Source organism: Triturus cristatus, chromosome 3_1, assembly GCF_964204655.1.
Source record: "Triturus cristatus chromosome 3_1, aTriCri1.1, whole genome shotgun sequence".
In the NCBI taxonomy this organism is placed as follows: domain Eukaryota; kingdom Metazoa; phylum Chordata; class Amphibia; order Caudata; family Salamandridae; genus Triturus; species Triturus cristatus.
Window position 1 is genome coordinate 108,179,365 of NC_140583.1, and position 15,553 is coordinate 108,194,917.

At 47.9% G+C, this 15,553-nt stretch overlaps 1 protein-coding gene across 13 annotated transcripts in view; it reads left to right on the plus strand.

The window, feature by feature from the left end:
* The window catches only part of APIP (APAF1 interacting protein), a 205,371-nt gene that overhangs the window by 159,252 nt on the left and 30,566 nt on the right, over positions 1 to 15,553 (plus strand). The gene's annotated exons all lie outside the window — the stretch shown is intronic.

Consider the following 15,553-nt stretch of genomic DNA (forward strand, 5'->3'; position numbering starts at 1 on the left):
GCGCGCGCCCGGCGCACATGCACTGTAGTTGGCGGCCTGTATGCACTTCCAAATCTCGCTTTCTATAGCTCTCGCCAGAGCAGCGCTAAAGCGCTGGCTCAGGCGAGACCTAAAAAAGGGGGGGGGGGGGGGGTCCCAAAACGCGTTTTCCCCATGTTACTTCTATGGGGAATTTTCATTTTTTGAACACTACAACCTGAACTGCTGAACAGAAGTACACCAAATTTGGCAGAAAGCTTGATGTTGATTCAGAAAGCGTGCTATTTGTGATTTGATGTAATTCCGCTCAGTAGTTTCAGAGATATTTAGGTTTAAAAATATAGATATGTGGAAGCCTAAAAACCTCCTGAAATCCGATTGGTTGCCAACACTCCAACCAGGAAGTGGTGGCAGCCATCTTGGAACCAATATACATGATAGCATCCCTTTGAAATGCATTGTAGTGAATGGCAGGTTTCAAGGGTCACAAAAAGGAGAACGTATAAAGAGAGATAACAAATTTTAGTTACAACATGCTTTGTATGAGCATCAGTTACATTACACAAACACACATTCATTATGGTTTTAGGCATGGGGAGATTAAGTGATTTGCCCAGAATCACAAGATGTCGTGCTGACACCGAGACTCAAACCTTGTTACCCATTTGCAAAGTCTGCAGCTCTGGTTCTAACGCCACATTCTGATGGATACATCTGCCAGTGGATTCCTCACCTTGTGAATATCCTCTGCGCCAGCAACATTCGGAAACTTTTGTAGCAGTCCACGCCGATGGGGTCGAAGACGACGTCACAGAGACACGGCTCCGCTCGCGACTCCGCTGACGTCACCGGCTCCATAAGAAGACCTCGTCGGCGTGATGACGTCAGTTCCCTTTTTTGCGCGCCGACGACGCCAACGGATTTCGGGAATCGTTACTAGTAGCTTTACCTGTTACTTTGTGTATTTTCGGAAAATTTTCTGTCTTTCTTCGAAGATGTCGACAAGGAAGTCTGGTTTCAAGCCCTGTCGAGAATGTGGCAAGCACATGTCTATTACCGACCCACACGAGGACTGTGTTTGGTGCCTTTCATCCGACCACGATGTGGGTGGTTGTTCCAGCTGCCGCAAGATGAGCTCGAAGGCTCACAAGGAGAGAGAAGCGAAGCTCTTCATCGCTCGGATGAAGAAGAAGGAAAAAAGAGGAAGGAGGAGGTCTGGATCCAGGTCGAGTTCGAGGTCGGCGTCCAAGTCGACTTCGGGGCATGCTTCGAAAAGTAAGAAGCATAATAAAAAGAGGAGGCAATCTTCACATCATCACTCCGACAAAGGTTCGGCTCCGAAGTCGAAGTCGCCTACTCGACGTCGGAGAGAGTCAGTGTCTCCTTCTCCGGTCCCAGCTTCACCTCCAGCTCCTTCTTCTCCGGTGACTTCGCCGGCTCCGGCTGAATCTCCGGTGCCGGTATCATCCCCGACGCCGGTTCCATCTCCGGCTCCAGCTGATTCTCCGGCTCCGTCTCCGGCCCCGGGTGAGGATCTTCAGGCTCCGGGTGAGACTGTGACGCCGCTCCATTCATGCCATTCTTTCCGGCGACGCTGTCTTGGCAGCTACCGGCACCGAGAACTTCGACGCCGCTTCCCTCTTTACCGGCGCCGACTCGATTTCTTTCGACGCCGGCTGCTCCAGCGAATCCGCGTTCGACGCCGCTGCGGGCGCCGTCGGATTCGAACACGGCGCCGCCGACGCCGCTGGTGCGGATTCGTTCCAGAAGGGAAGCACAGAGAGTGGTGGATGAGAGACGCTTTCTGTTGGAAGAGGCTGAAGAGGGAGAGTTAGTCGAATCTGATGAGGTGTTTGAAGAACTGAAGGAGGCAAGTGGACTGGATTTGTCTCCAGAGTGGGAAATCACTCCACCATCAGATGAGCCCTCTAAAGATGCAGCGCCGTATCATGCGGTCATCAGAAAAGCTGCAGAGTTGTTGGACCTACAGTTGCCGTCCACAGAGTTCAGGTCTAATTTACTTACTGAGGTGCTGCATTCACCTACAGCGGTCTCGGAGCCTTTGTTACCCTTTAATGAGGCTATTATGGAACCTGTGCTGGAGGTATGGCGCAAGCCTTTTTCAGCTCCTGCGGTCTCCAGGGCAGTCGCAAGGAGATCTAGAGTGGCTCCAGGGGATCCTGAATTTCTAACTTCGCACCCTTCGCCTGAGAGCTTGGTGGTCCAGGCGGCTTGTTCGGGAAGGTCAAAGGGGGCCTTTCCTCAGGTTCCAGGAGACAGAGAGGCCAAAAAGGTGGACCAATTGGCCAAAAAGGTCTTTTCATCAGCCAGCATGGCTCTCAAGTCCACGAATGCGACGTGTTTATTGGGGCGGTATATCCATGCGCTAATGGATTCGGCAAAGAAGATTGCGCCAAAGCTGTCGGAGGAGGATAGGGCTGGCTTCAATGAAGTTCTGACTGATGCCCTGGCGGCTGCTCGACAAGTCATTCAGAGTGGACTGGACACGGCAGACTCAGTTGCCAGAGTCATGGGGTCTTCTGTTGCCACCAGGAGGGGTGCATGGCTAAAGTCCTCTGAATTTTCCTCGGATGTGCAGTCGACCTTATTAGACTTGCCTTTTGATGGGTCTGGCTTGTTCGGGAAGAAGGCGGATGCTGCTCTCGAACGCTTCAAGGAGAGTAAGGCTACGGCTAGGTCGTTGGGCCTTCAATCCCAGCCGAGAGGTTCTTTTAAAAGATATAGGGGCTTTGGAAAGACGACTTTTCGCTCCTATAGACCGTCCCAGCAGCAGCAGCAGCAAGGTTCCTCGTCGAGAGGTTACAGAGGAAGAATTAGGGGTCGCACACGTGGCCGTCAGCTCTCCTCCTCCTCTTCCTCCTCCTCAGCCCCTCCCACCACTGCAAAGCAGCCCTAGATTCGACATTCCGGATCATGCTGGTCCTGTGGGGGGCCGGCTTACCCATTTTCTACAAGATTGGGAATCTGTAACTACAGATCTCTGGGTTCTAGATCTTGTAGAAAATGGGTACGCCCTTCCCTTTCGGGAATTCCCTCCAAATTACCCTCCTTGCCAAGGGGCTTGCTCGGAGGACCACCGTCTTCTCCTGCAGGAGGAAGTCCTGAAGTTGTTTCAGAAAGGTGCGATAGAGGTGGTTCCAGAGCAGGAAAGGGGTCAGGGATGCTACTCCCGGTATTTCCTGATTCCGAAAAAGGACGGCAGGTTACGTCCGATATTGGACCTCAGAATTTTGAACTTTTACCTGAAACAGGAGAAGTTCAAGATGCTCACCCTTGCGCAGGTTCTTCAGGCGCTGAATCAGGAGGACTGGATGGTGTCGCTCGACTTGCAGGATGCGTATTTTCACATCCCCATCCTGAAGTCGCACAGAAAGTATCTCCGTTTCACGGTAGGGTTGCAACATTATCAGTTTGCGGTCCTACCGTTTGGTCTTACTTCAGCACCTCGAGTCTTCACGAAGGTGATGGCAGTGGTGGCAGCCCATCTCAGAAGGACGGGGATTTCAGTTTTCCCTTATTTGGACGACTGGCTGATAAAAGCGCAGTCGCCAGAGAAGGTGCTGCGTCATCTGCAGGATACAACTCGGCTGTTGTACAAATTGGGTATTTCGATAAACGTACCCAAATCTCACCTGGTGCCCTCTCAGCGCAACCTGTTCATAGGTGCAGTACTGGACACTACTGTGTGTCGAGCATTCCCTCCTCCTCAAAGGATACTTTACATACAGGAAATGATTCCTTTATTTTACAGCGGAGCGGTCGTTCCAGTTCTGAAGGTCCTTCGCCTGCTCGGTCTGTTCGCTTCCTGCATCCTGTTGGTCAACCATGCACGCTGGCACATGAGGGCACTCCAGTGGTGCCTCCGCAAGCAGTGGTATCCGCACAAAGGGGATCTTAGGGAGTCTGTGAGGATCTCCAGAGAAGCTGCAGCGGATCTATCTTGGTGGAGTGTGGAGGGTAATCTGTCCCAAGGAAAGCCCTTCCATCTACCTCCATCGGTGACAACAGTGATAACGGATGCATCCACCTTAGGGTGGGGTGCTCATCTGGGGGATCTGGAGATCAAGGGTCTTTGGTCTCCAGAAGAAAGGTTGCTTCACATCACCTTCTGGAATTGCGGGCGATACGTTTGGCACTCAAGGCCTTCCTTCCTTCCCTTCGCGGTCAGTCTGTTCAAGTCCTGACGGACAACACGACCGCGATGTGGTATATAAACAAACAGGGAGGAGTGGGGTCTCTTTGTCTCTGCAGAGAGGCCCTGCGTCTATGGTCCTGGGCTCAGGTCCATCAGATTTGTCTAATGGTAAATCATCTGGCCGGGGTTCTGAACGTTCGTGCAGACAGTCTGTCGGCAGTTCTCTGCCGACCACGTGTGGAGGCTTCATCCAGAGGTAGTTCGTCACGTCTTTCGGACGTGGGGGACTCCTCGGGTGGACCTATTCGCCACTCAAGAGAATGCTCACTGCCCGTCTTTCTGCAGTCTCCAGTATCCGATGCAGGGAGCGTTGGGGGACGCGTTTCAGTTGAGTTGGGGTTCACGACTCCTTTACGCGTTTCCTCCCATACCCTTGATTCCTCGGGTTCTGAGGAAGATTCGCCAAGACCGGGCCCAAGTTATATTGGTCACCCCGGATTGGCCAAGAAGGGTGTGGTACACAGATCTTCTCCACCTCTCCTCGTGCCCTCCGCTCCGTCTCCCGCTGAGGGCAGACCTCCTCTCGCAGTCGGAGGGGCAGGTTCTACACCCCCACCTCCAGAGCTTACACCTTCATGCCTGGAGATTGAACGGGGCAACCTGAATTCTTTCTCTCTCCCGCCAGATGTGGTGGATGTTATTTTATCGGCCAGGCGACACTCCACCAAATCTATATACTCATATAGGTGGTCTAAATTTGTGCTTTGGTGCGGAGAGAGGTCCATTGATCCCTTGAAGGCTCGTCTGTCTAACATTCTACAGTTTGCTCTTTCTCTGGCTCAGCAAGGCTTTGCTGTGGCTACTGTGAAAGGATATTTATCGGCTTTGTCAGCTTTCCTTTGTTTGCCGGATCAGCCGTCATTATTCAAATCACCTATTGTTCTTCGTTTTATAAAGGGCCTTACAAACAAGTTTCCTCCGTCTCCTTTTGTTATGCCTCAATGGGACTTAAACCTTGTATTAACTTATCTTATGGGTTCTCCCTTCGAGCCCTTACACAAGTGTCCCTTGAGGCTGTTGTCCTTTAAGACGGTATTCCTCATTGCAATCACCTCGTAAGTGAGCTTCAAGCTCTAAGTTCAAAACCCCCATTCTTGACTGTGCATCCTGAAGGAATGGTACTTAGGACCAGGGCTGCGTTTTTGCTTAAGGTGGTAACTCCCTTCCATCTGGGGCAGTCCATTACCCTTCCTTCTTTCTATCCTCCCCCTCACCCTTCCAAGGAGGAGGAGAGACTTCACCGCTTGGACCCTAAGAGGGCTGTGAGCTTTTACCTGGACAGGACAAAGGACATCAGAGTTGATGACCAGCTCTTCGTGGTCTTTGCTGGCTGCAGGAAAGGTCGAGCGGTGCACAAGCGCACCCTTTCCAGGTGGATTGTCTTGTGCATCAAGATATGCTACTCCCTAGCTGGTAAGGAGCCTCCGGAGGGTTTGAGGGCTCATTCTACCAGAGCAAAGTCTTCCACATCTGCCTTAGCTAGAGGTGTTCCAGTGGAGGATATTTGTAGGCGGCAACTTGGGCCTCCCTCCACACCTTCGCAAAGCATTATTGCTTAGACACCGAGGTGAGGAGGGACGGACACTTTGCGCGATCCGTCCTTCAGGACTTTCTGGTATAGAAGGGTGGACACCCTCCTCCGGGAGTGGGGACTGCTGTGGAATCTATTCACAAGGTGAGGAATCCACTGGCAGATGTATCCATCAGAAGAACAAGTTACTTACCTTCGGTAACGCTTTTTCTGGTGGATACAGTATCTGCCTGTGGATTCCTCACTGACCCACCCGCCTCCCCGTTGTCCATCCTTCTATACCGGTATTTCTATGCCTGTAATTCTATTGATGGGTTTCAAGTGTGTTTATCACTGTCAAAAGCATTATGTTAATTCTTGTGCTTTATTTATTTTCCACACTGAGTGTGTTGATATGCTTATTGTGTACTGTGTATATATATGTTGCTGTCAGTCTGTCCGTGTGCCTCGAAGGCACGGAAAAAAGGGGCGGAACTGACGTCATCACGCCGACGAGGTCTTCTTATGGAGCCGGGGACGTCAGCGGAGTCGCGAGCGGAGCCGTGTCTCTGTGACGTCGTCTTCGACCCAATCGGCGTGGACTGCTACAAAAGATTCCGAATGTTGCTGGCGCAGGGGATATTCACAAGGTGAGGAATCCACAGGCAGATACTGTATCCACCAGAAAAAGCGTTACCGAAGGTAAGTAACTTGTTCTTCTCTACCTTAAGTGTCATATATAATAAAGTGATCAACTGGATAAGAAAAACATAAAGATAGCAAATTATTTAAAAGTGCTTTGTTGCTCTTTGAGAACTCAGAAAATATGTACTAATTTTAGTTGTTTAGAGCACTAACCCTCATTTCTACGGGAATAAGACCCTCTCGAGTAGGAGAGTGCAGAGGCAACACGTTGAGTCCTCCCGCCTGGAGGGCAGTGGCAGCACAATGGACCATGGAAGGTAGGGAAAAGGAGCAGGGGCAAAAAACCAACCATGCAGTACAGAAAAGCGAGGCTGAAAAGGTTGAATCAATTCCAGGAAGGGCAACGAGTAGGGTACGGTAAGTGCCAGTCAAAGCACAACATTCCTTCGTTTGCAGGCGGACTCGCTGGACAACCCCGCATTACACTTGTTGTGCTTTGACCCTGGTACTTACCGTATCCTACTCGTTGCCCTTCCTGGGATTGATTCACCCTTTTCAGCCGGGACGGAATTACCACCGGCTGAGTGATTTTACATTTCTGACCTCTTTGTCCATTAGCCCTGAAGAAGTTGTGGGTTCACAGCCTGACGAAACACATGTTGGCTGGGCATCTGATCACCGATTAAATCCACAAAGAAAGAAAACGCCATCTGACCACTGTCTTAGTTGTTTATTCGTTACATGCAGTAACTCATACTGTTGATACTATAACGTGTGCACAGGTCATCTGTAATTCTTTCTACGAGACTCTGGTCTTCTTAGGAGGTTTAGGGTTATCCCCCCACCTGTAGCACAGTGCTGATTTTTCTTGACTTGACACTGACGTCCACACGTGTAGGCGCCAACGCATACCGCATTACTCTAAGTCCCTTGCGAGATTTTGACACTTATTAGGTTATTCTGATTTGTTAAACTTTTTACGTTCTTGATAATGATCTTATACGCACACACCGCTGAAGGAGACACTTGAAGTGAGAAAGAGCAAGAAATCACAAATGAGGGTTACTAGTTTTAAAGAGTGCTTTGAGTTAGCTCAGCCCGGATACTATTCCCTAAAAATGAGAGGAGTTTAGTTTGGACAGGTGTTTTTTTACTTCATTGCTCACTGTTCTATTTTACACAGCAATTGCGAGGGGAAGCCACACTCCCTTACTACATACTTTGCACCCACTTATTGCATCGATACCCATGCATACCCCAGTAGTTGTGACACTGGTTGCCCTAACTAATAGTTTTCATACTAACAAATCCATGGAAAGGCTTTGATAGATTTGGACTTTAGAACAGTTGCCCTCCTTTCTGCGGCTAAGCACCTTGTCACATAGACAGCAGATGCTAGAAACCTCATTTCTGTTTCGCTTTATCAGAGAGGGGACATATGTTTTAACCAGGACCAGCACCCACCAGACAGCTTACCACACTCCACTGTCCATGCTATATTCATTCTACATGACCTGGGTGTAATCTTGCTTACTGTCAGTGGACTAACACCTTATATTAAAAGTAAGACAACCCTGTCTTATCTCCACACTACCCGCCCAGATATTGCCTCAATAACAGAGCTGGACCTCTCATACACAGAAACCGAGAATCTTAAACAGGAATGAATAGGTAGAGAATACCATGTATGTAACCGTTCAGAATTGGACCCTGAGGGCCTTCACCCAAATCCTACCGTGATGGAGCAGTGGCCATACTTTTCATGAAGGACTGTCTCTATAGGTGTCGCTCACTTGTAAGGACCCAGAGGGCCATTATATCTTTATTAGAGCTACCATACATCAGCAAGCAGTCGTGCTGGGCTCGATCTGTGCCTCAGATGGAGATATGGACAAGTTTTTCAGAGAGACTAGAAGATCCTACTTTCGATGTCCTGTGCCATGTTTTTAATCAGAGGTGATTGGAATCGAGTGCTAGACCCATTGCTGAAGAAATTCTAACATATTTAGAACCAGATATAGACTCCTTTTAGAAGGTTATACTAAGGGTCACCTGGTATCTGATCCCTTGCACTTTATTCATCGTACAGAGAGAGCTTATACTTTCACCTTATAAACACATCACTCAGACACAAACTCATTACTTTTTAATGCCACCCCTTCTCTTCACATGTCAGTGAACAGGACCCCAGACTATGACTCAGTACCAATTGGTATCGCCTTAAACCTAATCAAACCGCCACTAGGACAATGTAGGTTTAATATTTCATGATATAAACTCACAATCGAGTAAATAAAGATACGAAAAATATTTGCAAGAGAACAAACTCTGATTTCCCACCATGTTCTTTGGGCAGTAGGTAATTCTAGTAAGAGGAGCGAGATAGTGCAAGAGACTGTGCTGACACGCAGAATAACCGTCTCCACGCAAAAGGCCTTCAAACAACCAGTTTAGACCTTAACAGCGCAATATGCTGGAGGTGCTTTGCGCTCCTTTGAAAGCAAAGTATGGCCTTAATAGACTAACCCCACTAAAGCAGAATTCTCCAATATTCTGCTTGAAGCAGTGCCAGTATTAACGAGGAAAAAATGCATTCTGCTTACTGGCCCTCCAACGACGGCAACTAGTCTGACCTTACTATTTCAGTGATGAACATTGAAGGTCGCTTATCCACCCACCAGATGTCCTATCTGACTTCCACTCATTTTACAAAAAGAATTAGAGGTGCTCCCTTAATGCAAAAGATCAATTACTCTCAGAAATAAACCTGCCTCAGCTGCCGCCAGAGATGGTTCACCAACTTGAGGGGCACAATAAGGAAGAGTAAATAGTAAAAGTAATTGATTAAATACTCCCTCCTCCAACTACTCCCAGCTGGTATAGCTCCCAGGGTACATGGTTATCCAGCAGTCTTTTCTAAAAATCAATAAACAGACTATGGTTTTCATCTTATGTCCGGTTTGTAGGGGAGATAAAAAAATGACGAGTAAGTAGTGCAAGTTGTGGATCCATATAGTTAATTAACGTCAACATTAAAATGTTGGCAAAAGTGTTAGTAAACAGACAGAAACAGTTTTATCATCCGTGATGCACCCTGACCAACTGGACTTGGTCCCGCTTTGTTTATCGGCTGCTCATCTGAGGTCATTAGCAAACGTTAGGCAAGTGTGTGATGATTTTAGACGAAAAGGCCGTGATCTCACTAAACGCCATAAAAAGCCTTTAGTTGGATAGAACTGTGCTACTTGTTCAAAGTAATCTCACACTTGGAGGTAGGGACAAACCTTATGAGGATAGTGAGATGGTTATATTCTAATCCCACAGCAGTGGCCTTGTGTGATGGATGCACAACTCAACCTTTTGAGGTGTATTGAAGAACAAGACCATGATTCCAGCTATCGCTAGTCCTTTTCATTCTAGCTCTTGAACAACTAGCTATAGCTCTCAGGCAAACCACTGATACGAAGGGCATTTTCACCCCAGCAGGCAAACACAGAGCCATATTTTATGCAAATGATATCCTATTAAAACTGTCAGACCCCACTAGCTCCATCATGCACCTCTCAAGCTTTTCAGACTTCTCGTGTACCAATTGAGCTGGGCAAGGGAGAGACTTTGCTTCTTACCAGAGCCACTCCAGTGCCTGCACTAGGACTGCATCCCTTCAGATAGAAGGCATCCAGCTTGAAATGTGTGAGAATTCTCTGAAACAGAGGATTTGAGAACATAGTAGAGGATCATTTACACAATTTATTGGACAGAATAAAGAGAGAAAGAGCATGATGGTCTGCGCTAAATCTATCACTATTGGGAGAGAACTTAAGTTATGAGAATGAATATAGCACCCATCTGAACTATGTTTTTGTGTTGCTGTCCTTAAGGATCCCTAAAACAATGATGGGAGAATCATCAAGTATGGTAAAGCACTTGATCTTAAAAATAAAAAAATGCATACAGCTACTGAATCTGGGGGCTCCAGACTACCACACTTGGCGTAAATCTGCTATTACATACAATGTCCTAGAGAAAATAAAAGGGTTAAAATGGCAAACACACTTGTAGGGTGTATTTGGGGGTATTAGAGGCCAGAGAACTGTTTACACAAGAGATAGTAGGAACATCTTCAGAGGCCTCCTGATTATAAGCAAAGTACTTTGCCTGGCATAGCGCACACCAGTTATTGAATTAAAAGAGGTGGATGTGACGGGGGTTCCACTCTGGAGTAATTGTATAATCTGGGACAGGGAGCACATATAGTCGGACTATATTAGTAAAAGAGTGAAAACCATGGACCAAACTGCAAAGAGCAAATATTTTCAGAAGCCCAAGCTGACTTTGGATTGAGCAGGACGTATATCTGATGTTATTAACAACTGTTACCCTCCCTTAACACTACACTAGTACCCCCACTGATTACACTCCCTAGCTTTAAACTCTTATCATATTCAAAGACATGGAGAACCTATTAGGGTGTAGGCTCTGCTCTACTGGCCTTCTTTGTAGCACACGCAAGCCTTGTGTGAGTCTGGCGCCTCATTTCGGTGCAACAAGATGCTATATTTTAAGAGGTGCATCTTGGAATGCATCAAGAGTCAGCTGCGGAGATGCTGGATGTTTTCAGTGAACAAGACCCCCTCGACTCTGAGGCAGAAGAGGCAGAACCCTCTGGGGTCCCAGCGCACCAGCTGACACCCAGACTGTGCTTTCCAGCACATTAGAAGGGGAGGATATCGAGGAGCACCTTTTATGTCCATGCAAGGGAACTCCTGCTCCAAACGGGGCCGAAAGTATAGTCGGCTCCTAGGGTGGCCGTGAATTCTACTCTAACGCCTAGCGTCATCCCAAAGCCCTACAGACAAACATCATGGTACCAAAAACAAGCACCAATCCCGAGAAAATCTGGCATCCATCCCGGAACACTTGATGCAAAGGTTAACTTTCGAGAAAAAAATCTTTTGTGGAGTCTCGACACCTGGCATCAAAAAGGCACCAGGACAAGGCTCCAAGCCATATTTCATTGCCACCTTCACCTAGGCACCCACTTTCCACACCCCTACCATCTCACCACCACCACCTCCTCCTTCACACTTGTATCCACCTCCACAATATCCGGAGGGGTCAATTCATTTTTATTCTGACACCAACAGCCGTTATGTGGAGGAAGACCCATATGATCATCCTGTGGGGGCAGCAGCAAGAGATGACCTTTGGGGTGACTACTAATGTCCACCTACCAGATGACCCAAACCTTGAGCCCTGATGACACTACTGCGTATCATGCAGTAATTCAGAGGTTGGCTTCTCACTATAAGGGGTAAGTGCACACTATAGAAGAAGATGATGACTTCCTGTTTAACTCTTTCACGGCCTAAGCATACATCCCTGTTTCAACCAATGCTTAAAACAGTTCCTGGTAATTTTAAGGACCCAATTAGGGCAGAATTTGTGATGCCTAGGAGGAAGAGTAAATTCAAGGCATTGCCATTGACTCTCTGTACATTAGACTGTAAGTTTCCTCATCGTTTATCCGGCAAGTAAGCTAGTGTCTATCCAGGCACCTAGGTATCTCCCCCCCCCCCCCCCCCCACGCCCCACAGGTAAGGAAACTAAGCAGCTTGACAAGGGAAGAGAGTAGCAGTAGGGACAATTACCCAGTGGCGAATAGCCAACTCAGTAGATCTGCTGTCTCACTACAACAGTTATCACTGGGAGGAAGTGGCTCATACAGTTCTGCAAGAAGCCTATAAAAAGAGGGTTAAGGTTTTGGTTGCAGAGAGACAAAATATCTCTTACGCGACCAGGTGCACTCTAGATCAGGTGACACTGCATGCCGTATTGTCAGCGCTAGTGTTCTCTTCCAGCATGCATGCCGTTGCATCTCAGGTTTTAAGTTCGAGGTACACCAATACATTCTTAATGTCCTGTTCTATGTGGAAACATCTCTTTGGACCCCAAGAGGACGAGATGTTAGAGAAGATCAATAAAGACACTGATATCAGCAAATCCATGGGTCCCCTACCACCCTCTGCTCCAAGGGGTCCTTTTGTATGCTCCAGGTGGGGAGTGGCAATAAGGCAACACTACCAGGCCAGGTACAATCCAGCCAATGATGACAGCAGGCTTTCACCCTCACACAAGCAGGAGTTAGTCACAGGCAGGATACAGGGGGAACAATGTTGAGGGCAGAGCAAGGGAACCCCTGCTCCAAACAGTGACTCCCCATCCATTCTCCCGATTATTCAACACCTGTCGGGGGAGGATATCCGATATCAGCACTACTGGATGAAGATCACATTAGATCAGTGGGTCCTAGCAATCATCCAGAAGTTCTATTGCCTTGAATTCCATACAACATAAGACCATCTTACCCTCTTGCAAGAAGATATGTCAGTCTTGTTCCAGAAGGACATCGTCCAACCAGTGCCTCTGCATCAGTGAAGAGAGCGAGTCTACGCGCTGTAATTCAGCTCATTCCGCCCCATACTATATCTGAGGCCACTCATCCAATAGATCCGGTCAGAAATTGTCCATATGATCACTCTGCAGGATGTCATCGTATCACTTCGACAGTGAGACTCAATTACTGCATTAGCCCTCAAGGACATTTATTTTATACCCCCACTGCTCATCACAAGTACCTACGATTCATTGTAATTGGACAGCATTACCAGTTCACGGTGCTACCGTCAGATTCACCACAGCTCTAATGGTCTTCTTAAAGTCTTTGGCAGTGGTGACTGCTCATCTTCGCAGTACAGGCATTCACTGGGGTACCTCAACAACAGGTTTTTAAGAGCAGCAGCAAACTACAATGTCTAACCCACGCAGGCAGTCTGAACCTCCTATTCAGCCTGGGCTTCACAATAAATGCCTAAAAGTCTCATCTTCAACCTAAGCAGAATCAGCCCTTCATGGGATCAATTCTCAATGCTGTCCTATGGAGAGCACATGCACCAATAGCAGAGGTTTATGGCATTTCAGCAGCTGCCGTCTCTTTTTCACAACACTTGTCCATTACGGTAAGGATAATAATGAAGCTGTAGGTGTGATGGCAACATGTATAGAGGGTTGTCCACATGCCAGGCAGCACATATCCCCTCTTCAGCAGTGCCTCACCATTCAGTGGTCACAAGCGAAGGGTCAATCGCAAGGTGTAATGTTGATAAAGTCCAGCATTCATCAAATTCTTCAGTGGTGGAGCAGTAATAATCTGTTGACGGGCAGGCCTATTGTGGACCCTCTTCCACAGGCGACCTTTACGACAAACATGTCACTTACAGAGTGGGGACCATATTGAAACACTATGATTGTTCAGGGCACCTGGACACTACTCTTTTCCACGTCTGCCATTTATTCCATCTGCGTCTAGTTTCTGTTGATTATCAATCCCTTTTGCCTTAGATAAAGCATTATTAGATCGGTTGCAATGTCCCACTTATGTTAAGATATTTACGCCTGTGAAAATCCTTGCTATAGTGTAGCTGAACCTTTAAATTAATTTGATTTCTCCACAGGGATTTTTATTTCCTAGTGAGAAAGTTCTGCCAGTACAACCTACCAGTTGTTAGGTTGTTCCCACCCTATTGCCGCCATTGATACAAATTTACTACTGACCTTGCAAGTTAGTGGGTGTCGCTTGCTTTTCAAGGCATCCCCTCCACGGATCGCCCACTAACTATCCCTGCTAAGCAGATTCAAACACACGTAATATTGCAACATACTGATGTAACATTAGATGTAAGGACACATATTTGCAAGTGCATGTTTTGTGAATCAATAAATCAATCATAGTATTTATAAAGCGCACTACATACCCGTGAGGGTCTCAAGGCGCTGGGGTGGGTGGGGGGGGGGAACGCTGCTACTGTTCAAAGAGCCAGGTCTTGAGAAATCTCCTGAAGGTTAGGAGGTCTTCAGTCTGCTCTAGGTGTTTGGGGAGGGTGTTCCATGTCTTGGCGGCGAGGTGGGAGAATGATCTGCCGCCGGCGGTAACTCTTCGGATGCGGGGGACGGTGGCAAGAGCGCGGTCTGTGGAGCGGAACTGGCGGGTGGGGGTGTAGAGGCTGAGTCGGCTGTTGAGGTATGCTGGTCCGGTGTTGTGGAGTGCCTTGTGTGTGTGGGTGAGTAGCTTGAAGGTTATCCTCTTGTTGATGGGGAGCCAGTGCAGGTCTCTCAGGTGAAGTGTGATGTGGCTGCGGCGGGGGATGTTGAGGATTAGGTGGGCGGAGGCGTTCTGGATACGTTGGAACCGTTTCAGGAGTTTGGCTGGGGCTCCTGCGTAGAGTGCGTTGCCGTAGTCCAGTCTACTGCTGACGAGGGCCTGGGTGACCGTCCTTCTCGTTTCGGTGGGGAGCCACTTCAAGATCCCGCGAAGCATGCAGAGGGTGTTGAAGCAGGACGAGGAGACAGCGTTGACCTACTTCGTCATGGAGAGGGTGGAGTCGAGGATGACCCCCTAGGTTGCGTGCGTGGTCGGTGGGTGTGGGGGGTGCTTCTAGTGCAGTCGGCCACCAGGAGTCTTCTCAGGCTGAGGGGGTGGGTCCGAGGATGAGGACCCCCGTCTTGTCCGAGTTCAGCTTCAGTCGGCTGTTTCTCATCCAGTGAATGAATGCTTAATGTGTATTTACACTCCCAAAACTAGCCACTTTTGCAGTAAAATCCAATTAGCTTTGTGAACACAGTATTACATCGCTCCTTTTTACCAATTAACTGCTCCATGAGATTTAGGAGTATCTGCAGAATAAATGTCTGTATTTTTAGAACTTTGAAGTGGCTCAGGGCTTAAAATGGCTGGTATAAGCCTTCTGCTCCAACATTTCAGTGGTTGGCATTCTATTTCTTCCTTTCAAATTTAGAACATTCTACCCTCAGTGGGTCGTATGTTCTAATGGTCTTGTAGCCCCTCTGCTCAGGCTTTACCGATTGTTAAAGGCCCTCTCCCTCGTTGTAGGACCTAGCCTGGTATTCAGGCCTATAACTCTAGTTCAGAGCCTTCAACAACTGGTACAGCCCTCAACAGCTGGGTGTGACGCTATAATATTCTATTTGAAGTTGTTTCATTGGAAGCAAACACTTGCTAAAGCATAGTACTACATGGTAGCTAGATTAGATTACCTCAATAGCAGTCCTGCATTAGATTACCATGTTAATTTAAAGAATATATTCTCCAGTACTATCAATGTTTTAAAGGTTCAGTGTCGCAC